This window comes from Colius striatus, chromosome 3, assembly GCF_028858725.1.
Source record: "Colius striatus isolate bColStr4 chromosome 3, bColStr4.1.hap1, whole genome shotgun sequence".
Lineage (NCBI taxonomy): Eukaryota > Metazoa > Chordata > Aves > Coliiformes > Coliidae > Colius > Colius striatus.
The window spans coordinates 53,057,400-53,073,666 of NC_084761.1; the positions used below are offsets into that span (position 1 = coordinate 53,057,400).

The 16,267-nt window shown below is 38.5% G+C and overlaps 1 protein-coding gene across 1 annotated transcript in view; it reads right to left on the reverse strand.

Annotated features, from left to right (window-relative positions):
• The window catches only part of DCHS2 (dachsous cadherin-related 2), a 124,061-nt gene that overhangs the window by 77,148 nt on the left and 30,646 nt on the right, over positions 1-16,267 (reverse strand). The gene's annotated exons all lie outside the window — the stretch shown is intronic.

Here is a 16,267-nt window from a genome sequence, read left to right on the forward strand (position 1 = left end):
ACTGTGCCACCAAAAGTCATAAACAGGATGCTTGGGTGTGAAACTGTTGCTCTTTGGACCAGGGGAGACTGGTTAAATCCATGTTTGATAAATGGAATAGTTTTGTACAATGCACTTTTGGTTTTATTGCCCTAAGATCTCTGATAATAAAACATTATGTGCTGACTTTGGCTCTTCTGTGGCACATGGCATTGTAAAAGCTTTCACTTAATTTATGAACATCTCGGAAGAAAATAATTTATAAAAATATGTATACATTAAGAGAGCCAGTCTTCTAGTTCTCTATTTTGTTATTACTGGAGATACTTAAAGGATTTCTCCTCCTCAGTTGTTTCATTTTCTACTTATTATTTGAAGGTGATAAATCCTGTGTTTTTTCCATCATCCTACCTGTGAAAGGACAATGCTTTAAGTCTTAACAGAGCTTTAGAAGCCTTACTGTGACAAAGGCCGAGAGTTAGAACTGGTGGGAGTTCACAGAGAACTGTACTAGCCATAGTCTGCACCTGACCCAGGTTGGTGAGATCCACAGTCATCAACCACAGAGAGGGCAAAGGTGAAAGTCTGCACATGGCTGCCCATACAGATAAACGCCTGGCGCAGTTTTAGGTACGGTTTCAAAAAAAGACCAAGTAGAACAGACCAGGGATTATTTCTAGCAATAAGTCTGGATGAGGTCATCCTGTTTGGGGGATGTAAATGAATTTAGCTGCACGGACACAACCCGTGGCTGTAAGGGCCCCAGAACAGCCTTTGGCTGCTTCTCCTACTAGTATAAACATGGAGTTAAAGACTAGTCAATGCCTCCATCACACACTCATTTCTTTGCCCACAGATAAATTTTTTTGGCATTAAGGTACTGAGCTGGGACTGAATTAAAACCAAATTAATGAAAACATGGCTTGAGAAGGCTAAAAACTATAGAAGTAGACAAAGAGAAACCATGTAAAAAGTGCCAATGCAAATTATAAAGCTAAAACTTACTTCCATCAGAATTTTGAAATTACAGAAAGCCCAACAGATACATGTGGTGGTTTTGGTTTTTTTTTTTTTTTGGCTTGTTGAGGTTTGTTGCTTGACTGTTTTTAAGCACCCTGTGGACTTCTCCACTTCTGCGTGGGATGCTCAAGACCGGCTGCATTGCAGCAGAGGTACCACTGTGATTGCAATTGCATCACACACTCCAATGCATCTTTCCCCCAAAAAAACAGCACTGAAGGCCATTATACCAGAGTTTCTGGTGCTGCAAATAAAAAGTTCCTCCAGGGGAGATCTGTGCTCACAGAGGCCTCCACATCCCTTTCACTCTTGTAGTTTGCATCCCATGCTGCAGCACAGAGTGAAACACATGGCCACTCTTCACTCCAGTCCAACCACTCACTCTAGGTAATTAAAGGCAAAACTCACTCTCAGCTTCAACAGAACAAAGATTCAGCCCTAAAAATTACTTCCAGCTGTATATACATCAAGTCTATCACATATCTATTTCACTGGCCTTGTACATTGTTATTTGTATCATTAAAAAAAAAAGTACCTCTAGTGTGCTCTTGATACTGACATCCTGATACTCAAGAAGCACAAGAAACTTCTGGAGAGTCCAGAGCAGAGCCATTAAGATGATCAGGGGACTGGAGCATCTTCCTTATGAGGAAAGGCTGCATTAAGGCAACTTGGGCTGTTTAGTCTAGAGGAAACTGCAGGTGAATCTCATTAATATTGCCAAATATCTAAATGGTGGATGTCAGGAGGCTGGGGCATCCTTTTTTTCTGTTTTATCTAGTTACAGGACAAGGGGTAATGGAAAGAAGCTGGAACAGAAAAAGTTCCATTTAAAGATAAGAAAAAACTGTTTCACCGTGAGGGTGAGGAAGCCCTGGCACAGGCTGATCAGGGAGGGTGTGGAGTCTCCTTCTCTGGAGGTTTTCAAAACCCACCTGAACACATTCCTGTGTAACCTGACGTAGGTGGACCTGCTTTAGCAGGAGGGGTCGGACTAGATGATCTCTATAGAGGTCCCTTCCAACCCCTACCATTCTATGATTCTATGCTATGGAACACTAGTTCACTTGGCCCTTATAAGAAAAGTATTTTAACTTATTTCTTGTACCTGGGTGACAATACTGAAAGGTTCTGTCTCCCCATGCCTGTGTGTAAATCCTAACATTTATGTCTGCACTTAAGCATAGGTGACTAGTTATGGGAGTGAAATTTGAGGGTATTCTTAGGAGTTTAGTCCATTATTTTCAGACACTTGTTTCCTTTCTTTTAAATGATGCAGTCCTCAGACTTTGAACAGTATATTCAAAGGCATAATAAATTATGAATTTATATAAAAACACTTAAGTTCAAAGCAATACAAACTTAAAAGTGTAATTGTGATAAACTTTGATTACTTCAGTCATCTCTCAGACAGCAGTGACACCAATTTCTGCATTTACAAATAAAGTACATTTTTTCTCTCTGTCCAAGTTCCTCACATCCATTCAATTTCCACCCACTTACTAATCCTTTTTTAAATCAGTCACTACGGAACCTTTGATCTGAAGTGGGAAGAATCTGGAATTAAAAGTGAATGAAAAATGTTCTGTAGCAGACAGAGTTGAGATTGAATGGTAGTACACCTGAGCGTAGGAGAGCAATTAACTATTATTATATAATCATAGAAACCTTTAGGTTAGACAATGCAAGCTGATTTAGAAGGTGGAAGACAGTGAGAACAAGCTAATAAATTCAGGTTTTCTGATACAGTTAAGAGACCAAGTTATCACAGATTTTAGAAATTAAAGCACACGGTAGTCTGTCATGGTCAAAACATTAGGTTATGACATCATACTATGTGATTACCAATCGTATGGAGTATTACAGGAGTTAAGTGCCTGAGAGCTGTGAATTACAGCAATCCAAACGGGAGGAAATGAAAGCAGCAGCAGGAATTTTCACGGTGGATTGATCAAGAGTGTTGTACATCAGCAATATCACTGAGGTGATAGAGCTGAAAGGATTTATATGCCTTGGATATGTGGGAGGCAAGAGAGTACCACATCTGTTACACCTCTGTTCTGACAGGCAAAATGTGAGATAAGGATCTATGAGAAAAGGATTAAAAGGAAGGGTTATGCTCACAGAGCCTGTCACATTCTTTCACCAAGTGTGTTTTCAACACACTAAGCTGAAGATGCATATTATTAAGGAGTGTAAACTTGGGAATAAGTAACTAAAGGCCAAAGTATGTCCCTAAGAAATACTTTTAAAAGCCAACAAAAGTCATGGTATGGATAGCTACTGGCTGGACCTCTTGTCTGCCATGCTTTCTGCAGCCTTGGTAGGGAAACTACCAAGACACTGAAAGGAAATGGTTCAATGATAGAATCACGCTGCTGTTGATAAACACCACCAGGATGGCTGACCACCAGTACCATGGAAGTATCTGCTACGCCAGACCTTCACACCAGATATGTGGCCACAGGGAAGGAGAGGAGCAGCATGTGTTGGTGACATGCTGGCAGTAAAGGAAGACTGCAGACATGTTCGCAGTTAAATTACTGGTACTTGATATTCTTCAGGAGTCATTTGGATATAACTACCTGTTGGATGAGCACATGAGCTGCCAGAAATACGTATCATCGGATGTCTTCTATTCAGAGCCCTTGTTTATAACCCTGGTTGGCATGAAAACAGTATACAAAATACAAACCCATAATCTTTACCTGTCAGCTACCTGAGACAGTGAAAACAATAATGCTGAGATCAAATCCAAAGAGTTACTTGTTTGGATTTTTATCTGTCTGTTTCAGCATGCATGATCACTGCTATCTCCCTGGTATGGCAAGTTTAACATACAGAAACAAGAATAAAGCTTCACATCTACTTGCTGAAGTCCTAAAGGCATGACCCTTGACTTCAAGAACAGGAACTGCTTTTCTGAGGACATAACAAAGTGCCCTTAAAAAACAATTTGCATTGACAACATAGAAAGCCCTACTCCTCATGCTCAAAATGAGCCCCATCTCGAAAGTCAGAAACCAAAATACTATCTGGAGTTTAAGCTGAACGTTCAATTGTTCACTTTACCAGCCATCGCAAGTACCACATACTCCAAAGACCTCAAAGAATAGCAAAATTCTTAGTCTTCATCCTTGTTCTGATGCAAAATATCTCTACTGTGTTAGTGAAGTCAGGACTTAACTTACTCCAATCTTTCTGCATTCATCTGCTATAGCATGGCTGCACAACTGACAGTAAGCACTACACAGAGGTGACCTTGCTAACCTCTCCTGCAGCAGATGCCGATTCACCCCAGGTCAGCCTTAAAAAGGTGTTCATAACTGCTTAATTCCAGTCCCATCAGAAATAATCATTAATCAAATCTCAATAACCTTTAAAGTGAAAGTACAGAAGTCTAAAATACAAGCAGAGAAAGAAGGTGGACATCCTCTGTGCTCAAAGACAGCACATGGAATGTGCTGTTCACTGTAACTTCAAGTAGTCATTATATTTCTTAATTATGATTAGGCTTCTGGGTTTGGCCTGTCAAACAGCTACAAAATGGTTCAGCAAATGCATTTTGTGCTTACCTGGTTTGGTTGGGTTTTTTTGCTTATGGGGGTCCCCAAGAGTCGTAAAGAAATTCCCACTAAACTACAAGGTTTTAAAATGAGTTAAGATTAACCACGTTTCATACATGAATGTCTCACAAAAGATCACACTGATTTTAATCTATTTAATAACACATCAGTTTTTTAAATAACATTCTGTATCTTCCCCGACAAGTAGATGAAAGAAAATATATTATACTTGATAAATAATTATGAGATTTTAGCTTTTTGCCTTCCCTGTTCTTCTGTGCATATAACTGATGACAATGAACACATCTGTCAATAAAAATATTGACGTATCTTTGATTTACTGCTTTCAGTTATTCTATAGAAAGCAAGAAAGACAAAAATTACCAGAGGAGAAAAGAACAAAAGTACATTACAACAGTATGCTTTCATTCTGAAAATCAGACATCGTCCAGCAAGCCAAGTCGAGATCCACGAACAACTGGGCATTTCAGTTGGTAATCTTCAGTTCCTGCTCTGATGTTAACCAGAGCCTGAATTCATTCCTATTTAACCCCAAAGTTCCTGACATGCCTTTAGTTTTGTTGCTATGACTCCCACAACACAGCATGAGCAGCTAAATCTCACCAATTTTAGCCAGGATCCGAAACTGCAGGAGGCAGGTCTATTCTGGACACCACAACCTTATCACTCTTAGCACAATAGGTTATTTTATTTTGTCTGATTTCATAACAAGAATTAGCAGTGACACTAATTTCTACTTATTACATAATAGTGGTTATAAAACATGCTTTCAGAGCAGGAAGCTTAGGTTCCAACACTGAAAATGTCTGCTAAAAGGACAATCTACGTTAGTCTATGTGGTCTACATTGCCTTCCTTCCTACCATGCAAACATAACAAAAGAGAACATAATTTTTTTTTATTGCCTATGTAAACTGGAAGAACAGAAATTAAAAGAGAACATAACTTCCACAGCAACTAGCAGGACTAAAGACTTATTTAACCAAAGTAAAAAACTTTACTTTCCAGTAAAAGCAGTTCCATCCATTTCTTAATGCTATTTACATACTCTGCTATAATTTCAGATTTTGTAACATGCTAAAACCTTGCTACACACTGTTAAGAGCTGAAGTGAAAACCCATTTTTATTCATTAACTTCAGTAAGCTACAGAGCTCCAAGTCTGAATACCTCTGCCAAGCAACAGCAGAGCACAAAGCAAGGAGATATGGGTTTAATCATCCAGAATACCTATCACACAAAGAAAGAAATATTTTATACAGAACATATTATAGTAATGATCTTCCATCGGAGCATGTTTTAGCTTTTGGTGGCAGGATTAATTTTAAATTTGTATTTAGTAAGATAGTTTAGAAAGCACAAGTGCAAGTACTGGCTATCCTCTTAGGTCATTTTTCTCCTTACAGGGCCTTATTATGAATGATAAATCAGTAATATGACTTTCATTGGCAGCATGTATTACTACATTAAAATTAATTAGAAGAATCCAATTTTTTGCTTAGATCGATCAACATAATTACTAAATTTAGGAAGCTCTTATGTGATACGCTATCTAACTGAGCCTAAATGATCAAAATACATATCCTGAATGCAGAGTAGGTGTGTGACCTTAGAACACTAGTGTTAAAAAGATCTTTCAACTACATGGGTGTCTCTAATAGAAAAATTACAGGAAGATGCTATGAAGGAAAGAACTGCAGAAGTGGATGTGCAACCTTGCACCTGACTTCTCCTTCCTTTTGCACACAGTTTTGTGCAACTGGACTTGGAGTCAGATCAAGGAGATGATCCAGTAAAAGCTCATCAGAAAAAACTTAGTTAATGGTGCAACATCAGATTGCAGCCAAGTCAGTTCCTAATGAAGCCAACCCCAGGGCAAATGTCAGGAGAGCAGCAGGAAAGTGCAGTCTGGGTAAAGCCTAAAAACTCTTATAGAGGTGGCACGGACTCCAGGCAGGCTGAAACTGAACACTTAAATGTGACTGAGCAAACATTTTCCAAATCCCAAAACCAGTCTGAGCTGCTAATTCCTGCCTACAAACCACAATGCTCCAACCAATACTTCTGTCTAGACTGATACAACTATTTATGGAGCCATGTTGTGAACAAGATCACTAACAGCAAAGTTTAATCCCTCCATTTAAAGAAACAGAAAACAAAATAAAACCCAAGAAGCTTTATTCCTATTTAGATTGTTTAAAAAATTCTTTTCCTAATTGACTAGCAAGGATCAATGAATGGCCAGGGTAGAAATCCCTTAAAATTATTTTGCTGCCAGAGTGAAAAGGTTTGTTATTACACCTTTATAGTAAACAAAGTCCATGTGTGGGATACCTAAATTGACACTTATAAAAACACTTGGTAAACTGCTGCACTGGTTGGGTAAACATGGTGGTTTAACATAGGGCAAAGCGTAGCACAGCTGGCCAACTAGAGGCTGTCACTGGAGAAGCAACCTTTGAGGTATTATTACCAGCCCAGAGAGCCCTATCAGAAGGTCAGCTCAGAAAAAGTATAGCTTTGCGCCAGACCAAAGAGTCTCAGAAATCATCCACCTGGAGCCTAATCCCTCCTATGCTTTTATTACAGCTGTGGCTATTCTATCCATTGCATGTGGGTGCCTGCTGAAGCAGCGAGTTGACTTCCATAAATCAGCAAGGAGTCCTCAAAAAAACCAAAACAAGCAAGCAGATCAAAGCTAAACAGGTGCTTTGGTATTCCTCATGGCATCAGCTTTTGACCTGACATTTCAGTTTATTTATTTCTTCAATTAGTGGTGGACTTCCTTCTAGCCATGCCTCTTTTACAAGTATTTATCCTTTTGACTGCTACCTAAGTCAATGAGTTAAGTGACAATGGATTTGTTTAATTTACCTACTCTCATCCACATATCTTTGAAAAATAAGTATTTTTATTACATCCATTAAAAAGGTTCTGTGATGACTGTAACTAATGGCACTAATGTAGGTCTGAAAACAGCAATATCATTACTATCATAATCAATGGTTTATCTCGCTTCATTTCCATCAAGCATGGTTAGGTTCAACATCACCACTTCAAGACAGGCTTTATAGGACACATCAGCATAGGTAGGCAAAGGTTTCTCTCACTTTGCACCACTAATGCTCTGAATCTGAATGTTCATTCAAACAAGTCTGCCAAATACTAACAGATACAAAATGCCTTCCAGCGTTCAGTCACTGCTTATGTACGCTGGAGCCTGACTATCCTCCTATGTCCTCCAGCAGTTAGGATAATAGAAAAAATAAGCTTGAATTGCCTCTTGAATTCACTCTTGAATGGGAATATGTGAAAGGAGACAGGGAAAAAGAAAGATAACAATAAATCCAGGAGTTTTCTTAAGTTTGGTAACAGTGATCAGTCAGTAACATTTCTGTTTCCAGTTCCTTGCTCTGCAAGGTGGTGGCAAGTTGTCGTTTTGTTGAAGCAGTCTGACACCAGCTAGAATCAGAGGGTTTTGGGATTGGCTTTTTTACTTTGTGAGGTTTGGGGTTTGGTTGACATATTGGGGGGGGGGGGGGAGCGTAGGGTTTGGGTTTTGTGGTGGTTTTTTGTTTGGTTTCCTTTTTTCTTCTTAAGGCACCTGTGAGTTCACAAAAGTCTCAGAACTTTGCAAATCCCACAGGCAGTGATCTGCAGCTAGTGGCACTTGAATCTCTTCAGAGAGCTAGCCTCTACTACCCTGTCCTCTTCTGAATATTTCTTAACGTGCTTATGTGCAAAATAACGTTATTAATAGTTCTTCTAATTTTCACTGAATGCCTTAGATTGGCTTTTATAAATACAGCCTACACTACTTTCAGTTACTGCCTGTAAAAGTTGTGTCCTTAAGCGTTAAAAATAAGAACAAATTCTCTTCTAAGTAAAGCGTATATTTTGTGTAACTGGAATCTTATAAATCATAGCAAATTTCTATTTGGAAGTAAGTAGATGAGGGCTCTATTAGTTCATTTCTGCTTTTACAGAAAATTTAAAACATGGCCAAACTCACAGCTTGAATAGTGTATTAATAGCACTTGAAAAAACATGTTTTTGTATTTTGTTCATTGTAGACAAAAAAATAGCAAGAGATCTATATATTTCCTAATGATCAGTGCAGAAAAGAAGCCTGACACAAAGTATAGACACTTTTTTCTCCTTCCTTCTATCCAATTGTTCAAATATACATGAATTTTCTTCCTAACTCATTGACACTCCATGTCTGCACTTCTAGCTGTTTCTGCCCTATAGAAAACTTGCACTCACACAATTTAGAGGCTAGCAGACTGCAATGTGCAAAAATCAGCAATCATCAGAAAGATCAAAAGGCTCACAACGTGCAAAATCTTAACCTCAATCTCATGACACAAAGCAAAACCTGGGATACCGTCTAAAAAAAAGAAGCCTTTAGTTGTCCTACTTTATTTGGTCTGAAATACAAAACCCACCAAGTGCACAGTAAATGTGTGTAACTACAACTTCTTCTTCAATTTCTTAGCTATATAATTTACAAATACAGTTCCAATGCCCTAGCTTTGAAAATGTGGAGGTAGCAGAGCCACTCCAATAAAGCTAAAAGACACTACTTATGATCCGTGATGTTTAAGTGACGTGCAGATGCATCACAAAGCCACCACTGCTCTGAAGTTAACACAAGCTGTTCTAAAGACAGAGCTTTCAATCCCTCTCAGTATCTAAAACAGCTTACCGTAAATTACTTCCAGCTCCCAAACTACACATCCTAATTAGTATTATGAGAATTACATTTACCATGCATATATTAGTAAAATTTATCTATATGCATTATCGTGCCAACTAAGCCATGCATATCAATAATGAAAATTGTGTGCTCACATCTTTTCTCAAGCTACTGATATTCAAATGAACAGATTAACATTTAGGTGGTCATTAACTATGTCATCTCAGAATTGTAAGTAGAAGATTTAAGTACCTCTGTCCTCTTTGCAGACCAGGCTAGATGTCTGAATGAGAAAGTGTGAGGTGCACCATGCACCAGCCTGCCTTCTCTATGATCCATCTCTGTTCATACAGCCTCTGTGCAAAATCCTGATTACACGAGTCATGAGACCAGTAAGTCACATGCATGCAAGTCAGAATACACAGCCACATGATCCGTTGTATGACCATTTCATTTGACATCATAAATAGACCTTGAACAAATAGGAACTCAAGAGCAAGAGCAGACTATCCTACCTGCTACACAGCTGAGAAGTTCAGAATTGCCAAGTTACAAAAGTTTGCAGGCCAACAGTCCAGGTCCAACTAATAGAGCCAAAGAAAGTGGACAGAATAACCCATAGAACAGCCACAAACCTGCAACACCAGTGGATCCTGGCCCATCACAGCTGATGCATTACAAACTCCATTTGCTTTATTCATCAATAAATTCACCTTTTCATAGAATCATAGAATGGTAGGGGTTGGAAGGGACCTTTAGAGATCATCTAGTCCAACTCCCCTGCAGAAGCAGGTTCACCTAGATCAGGTCACATAGGAACATGTCCAGGCGGGTCTTGAAGACACTTTTTAAATGTCATGATCTAGCACTGAACAAACCTTCAGCCTTTGCAAAATATACCACATAACAAAAGGAACACCATATACAAGAGCAGCTCAAGCGCTCTACAAGCACAGAATGTGGCTAAATTTTACAGTGTAACATCTAAGGAAAGCACACTGTATATTAGCAGCAAATTTTAATTAGTAAAAGCAACAGATGGATTAAGTTCCAGGAAGGAAATGAGAAAGACTGACAGGGTATAAATTGGCCACATCAGTGATACAGACAGAAACATCCCTTCTTTTCTGATAAGAAATTCTCTCACAAAGAGGACAGTGGAGTTCTACATTGTTTCTAATGCACAAGTCAGATGTGTTTTGAAGTGGGAGATAATGAAACCCAGATGGCTACGTCCATTTGCTCAGCTGTGGAATTCTCTGAAGTCTTTTGCTTTCTCTTAGGAAAAGGAAATACTCTGTTCTGGGGACTGGTTGTGAACATTTTGGATGTAGCCCCTTCGGTGGTCAAAATAGCTAACTGGAATGAATTTCATCTTCAACAATCAGAATAGCAAGATGGTGCTGGCAAGTAGAGGCATTCTTCAGTATCTGTTCTGCAGAAACAAAAATTAAAAACATAGCAACTCCAAAAAGAACTGTATGTCCAACTTGGTCTATGTAGAATTTGTACATCCATATGTTTAGTGAAGATTGAGGCCTTCCTGAATACTAAGCCAGTATGTCTCTAATACTAAATCACTTTATCACATGTGCAACTTTTAGACAATCCATTCCCTATTTCCTCATTACATTTTTCTCAAACTAATGGATAAGCCCATTTATAGCACAGTATTTAAACTATAAACAGACCAAATAGTCTTATTAAGCCAAAAGGATCCCTGCAGTTTTGTCACATCTACGTGCTAAATTTGTAGCTCTAATTTTCTTCATTGTATAATGTTCCTTCATTTTTTGGAGAAACTAAAAAGATACATTAGAATAGGGAACTGCTGAACAGTGATTTTGCTTCAAATTGCTTCCATCTTTCATGCATGCTGCTGGTACCTGTCCATGATACTCGTTAATCTCAGCTGCCTTTAATGGAGGTTTTTACTACCTGGCCAAAAAACCAGCTTGTTTTTCCCAACCTCTGCTATGTCCTTTCATCCCTAGCCCTGGTCTCATCCTTTCCTATGCCTCCAGAGAGACTGGCAGCTCCCCCTCACCAGCAGCTATACAGCAAAAGCATAGCAACAGTCTTTCATTTAACTTTTTAAACAAACAAGTTTCTTACAGAGCCCTAGCTCCTGTTAAACTACACAAATGGGAATCACAGCAGCTAAAATTTCACAACAGAGTTACTGTATTTCAGCCACACAAAAGACACTGCATATAGTATAGAAACTGGGATATCTGGGCTACAGTGTGTGCTCTTTCCACTTTGCACCACTGCCTTCCACTTTGCTTGTAAATACACCAGCATGTTTTATTCTCAAGATCATGTTCCACTGCATAGAATCAGAGCTTGTTTCCTAGTTTGTCCCACCACATTATAACCTCTTTTTTTCCCTTCTTTCTTTCCCAAGTGAAACTGTAGCTTTTGAAGGAACATTATAAAAATATAAAACTTCCAGACTGCAGTAGAACTGCTGAGTCTTTGGTCCAGCACCTTATTCCTGGACAATGGCCAGTACCACAGTCTGAAGAGTAAGATGCAAGAACACCACAGTCAATAAAACTACTCTCTTCCTGTCTCCTTTTCTTTTGCCATGAAAGATTCAACGTAAGTATAATAGTTAAATTGGCTAACAGCCAAAGGTCAGGGTTTTACTCTTTCCCATACTTTTCTGAATTAATTGTCTACATTTGAATTACGTTCATAAACGTCCAAGCTTTCTCCAAAGATGTTAAACTATTCACCAGACAAGCCATAGCTACAAATTTCCTACTTAGGAAGAATTTTATCTCAACATTTTTTAATTTAAGCCTTTTCAATTTAATGGAGCGGTTTATATTGTTACACAAGGAGTGAAAAGCTCCTAATATCTACTCAATTATTTCATAATTTCTCTACTGTGTCATATTGTTCATTTTCTGGCCAAGATAAACAATATCAATCTTTCTTTTCTAGTTCCCATTTCTCACATGGAAAACATTTGACAGCAGTCACAGCTTGTCTTGAGAAGCTGGGCAAACAGATCTGCAGACTCCCATCATTCAGCACTAAAAAAACCACCATCCTTTTGACTGAGTATGAAATTGACATTGGTCGATAATGTGGAAAAGCAGAACCTCTGCCTCTGACAGTGTCCTAGAAAACAGTGGAGCTATGCCAGTAAAGATCATTCTCCACTGATGACAATCTACTAATCCTTTATATACATCCATGCTTCTGTCCACTGGGACTGCAGTAAGGTCACCTGAGCCTGTGAGAATGCTGGTAATGACCAGTAACTAATCATTGCTAATGATCACTAACTCATGAAACGTGAAAAGGCATGAAGGGATCTCTTAAATGAGAGACTCCAAACAATGTGCCAGACTCCTCCCTCAAGAAGGAGATGGAGCTGTTTGATCTACCTTCTTTGGATCTTTACCATTATGGGTGCTGGCCTCAACAGATTGTGCTGTGGCATACCTCTACAATAACTTCTGACATTTAGATTCACTTCACCATAAAGTATGGAACTCACTTAATTGACAGATGTTTCAAAATTGGAAACATATCATTTACTGTAATGCTAGAAGCATCCAATGTGCAGATGTCAAGGTAGGATGCAATAATGGTGCTTGGAGAAGGACTGAATTCAACTGATAGAAAGGCCAATGAATATGGATTGACATTAGGGAATAATGGAAGAACATGTGTGGCCTAAAGCAAGCATGGCACCTGTGCAGCTCAAATTAACTCCAATACAAAAGTAATGGGGGCAGGGGACATTCAGTTGAAATTAAAAATTGTCTTTTTTTTTTAAAAACTAAACTACAAGGTAAAAAAAAAGAAAACCAAATAACACACCATGAATATACATGTGTGCTACCACCAAAGAACTATACTGTCCAGAAAGAGGTGAAAAGTAAGCAACCTTAACAGGAAAAAAAGCAGGAAAATAATATTTTAAAATGTGATTCTTCTTATAAGCCATTAAAAAAAGACACCAGAAATTTCTGAATTAATTAATTACGCTGAGAGTGGTGAGATTTGGTGGGAAAGCACCTACTCTAGCATAAAGTAAGTGTGGTCCATCTGGCCCACCAACTCTACACATACACACTTGGAGAATCAGAGAAGTCTGTGTACTTTAGCAGTCAGCTGCTGTGTTTTGCAGACATGGGTTTTTTTGTGACAGTGAACAGAAACATGATCTCCATAGAGCCACCACAGTCTATGCTCCATTAAGATTTACAACTGTCATCTGAGCTGCTTTCACATCTGTAACCTAACGCTCCAGCAGCCCAGCCTGAATGTACATCTGGTAATGTCATGTACACTGCATGCACCAGGGGCACAGGTGGGATGATCTGAAATGAGTGTGCTCTGAAGTGAATGCAGAATGGATTGCAAACATATCTAGAAGTAATTGAATGCAGTGACCATGTCAGTAGCAGCCAAAGCTCATGAACAGTGAGCTGTCTTTAATAATTCTTGATAGTGCTACTTGACCATTAACACACACACACACACACACACACTCATAAATGACCTACAAGAAAAAAGAAACTGCTGAGCTACACAGGATTGCCATACAGCAGGAGATGCTTGCCAAGCACTTGATTATTATAATCATCTGCTAGGCTGTGCAATATGCTCAAAAGTATTTGTAAGCAAGGTAAAGAGATTTACGGAAAAAAATAAACAACAAAAAACAATACTGTGTGTTCCCATTGAGTGGTAAAACTTTCTTTGAAGTTAGACTGCATTCTCCATCTGGCAGAGAGGAAGTTTCCAAAGGCACTCTAAAATGAACAGGAAGATTTCCATTTATTTTCTCTCATTAGCGACAATTCAAATAGTTTCCCCGTGTCTAAAAACTGACCATAGGAACTATGGTATTCTTTACTCACAAAAGAAAATATCAGGCAAATAAATGCACTGCTTCATACCTGCACTACTACTACCTCTGTGTTTGTAATATAAAATCCAGGCTGATAAACTAAGGCAAGGAAGTGCCTAGAGCTTTTGCCTCATTATTCTGCCAGGAATGCACAATTACAGCTAATGGAAATTGACTGCATCAACTTCTACAGTTGAAATACTTCTACAGTATTTCAGCAGTCTCTAGTAAAGCCGAAGGAGATGGATTCGTTAAACACGGCTAATCCTTAAAAGACCCTTCACAGCATCACCTTGTTCTTCTGTCTCTTGTCCAATGCCAACATCATGGATACATTCCCTGCAGGAATCTCCCTTACCCGCTCCCCCTCTGAAGGATTCAGTTTACTTCTCTGGGGTTAGTCACACCAGTTAAAGACTCATTAACATCAACTGCATAACCACCAGTGACCACACAACTGTGCTGCACCCACACAGTCACTCATGAACCATCTGCCAAGGTTATATCCTCTGGAGTGCCATATGTCGTATGTTAACTGCAGTTAGAAGGATGACAATAAAGGCAAGTACTGACAGACAGTTCATCTGTCCCATAACAAAGTGAATTTATCTTTCTTCTAATTAGAAATAATGGTGAGAAGGCTCAATTGTCTCATCCTAAGAGTAACAGTGGTATTTTTGGGTCACCAATGGTTCCCACTCCTCCTATGTCATAACAGAATCATAGCACACCTGCCATACTATACTTGGTCTGGAAAGACACAACTACAAAGTAGCTAAAGTATTATTTATTTTCAGAATAAAATCTAGAATGAGAATAAAAATACAGTGTGCAACAAAAAACAGGTCTTTTTCTCCAAGTTATTGTCAAACCTCAATTCCTATACAATTTAAAGAAGCTATTTGATATGGCAGTTCAAAAAGCTGCAAACCGATCCTCTTTTTACCCTCTTTTCTGTAAAAGTATACTTAATTTCCACTAAGTTCCATAGGCATCTTCTGTAGGCACTGCTTAAAAGGCTGGGGAATACATCAAAATCAGGAGCTGCTTATGTCATTCTTTGCATGACAGACCAAGATTTGAAGTGTTATTAGTGATAACAAATACAAGCTATGAGAGCATCAAGCCACAAACTGAGCAATACGAAACACAATGCTATACCATTTTGTTGTAAAAGCAGAAAAGGAATAAAGGAGAAAATCGGCAAAAAGCTCTGGGAAAACGAGATGATCAGAGAAATACAGGTCTTCGGCCTTCAGAGAAAGCAAGATACGTATCATGGGTACCAAGAGGTACAGCCCTTTGTACTAAAAGCTGCCCTCAATAACAATACCATAGTGGCTCCAGAGTCAGGCTTTTCACAGCCAACCATGCAAAGGTCTTTATTTCCCGATCCTGTAAAAGTCACTTCAATCAAATTAATTTGCCCATTCACAAAAAATAATATCAATTTCCAAGGTAATTTCTGAGCCAAAAAAATACTTTTTCTGAAGTCATTATGGTTCCCCCCTCTCAATCTACTACCAGGAGAAAAAAACAAAAACCAAAAGCCAAAATAAATTTTTAAAAGGTGCCCTCTTCAGTTTAAGAGAAAAAGAAAGTTCAGTAACCTAAATTAATTACACTAGAATGACAATTTTAAAGCAAAAAAAAAAAAAAAGAGACAGTAAACTGAATGAGTCAAAAGGGCAAACTCCATTCAAATTTTGTTGGTGTGTAAAGAACCAAAACAACTGAAGGGAAGAAGAATGAGCTTTCATGTAAAGACACAGCAGCATTATACATTGTTCTTGTTTGCCACAGCTTTTCCAGGAAGATGTGCAGCTCCATACACACAGCAAACTCAAAAATCCCACGAGTAAATTCAAGTTAATATTTGTTTTGTAAATATATGGTCCTACATCAAGACCTTTTAAAGTATACAATATACCAGAAGGCAAAGAAAGAATAGGCCGAGATCAAAGAAAACTGTAGAAACTCTCCAAAGAATAAAACTAGAAACACTTTCTAAAGCCATACGACAGGATAGGAAAAAAATACATTTAAAGGGTTTTTTCAATTTCACTTTTAAAGGAAAGAAGTTACAAAATTCCTGTATAAAATTAATA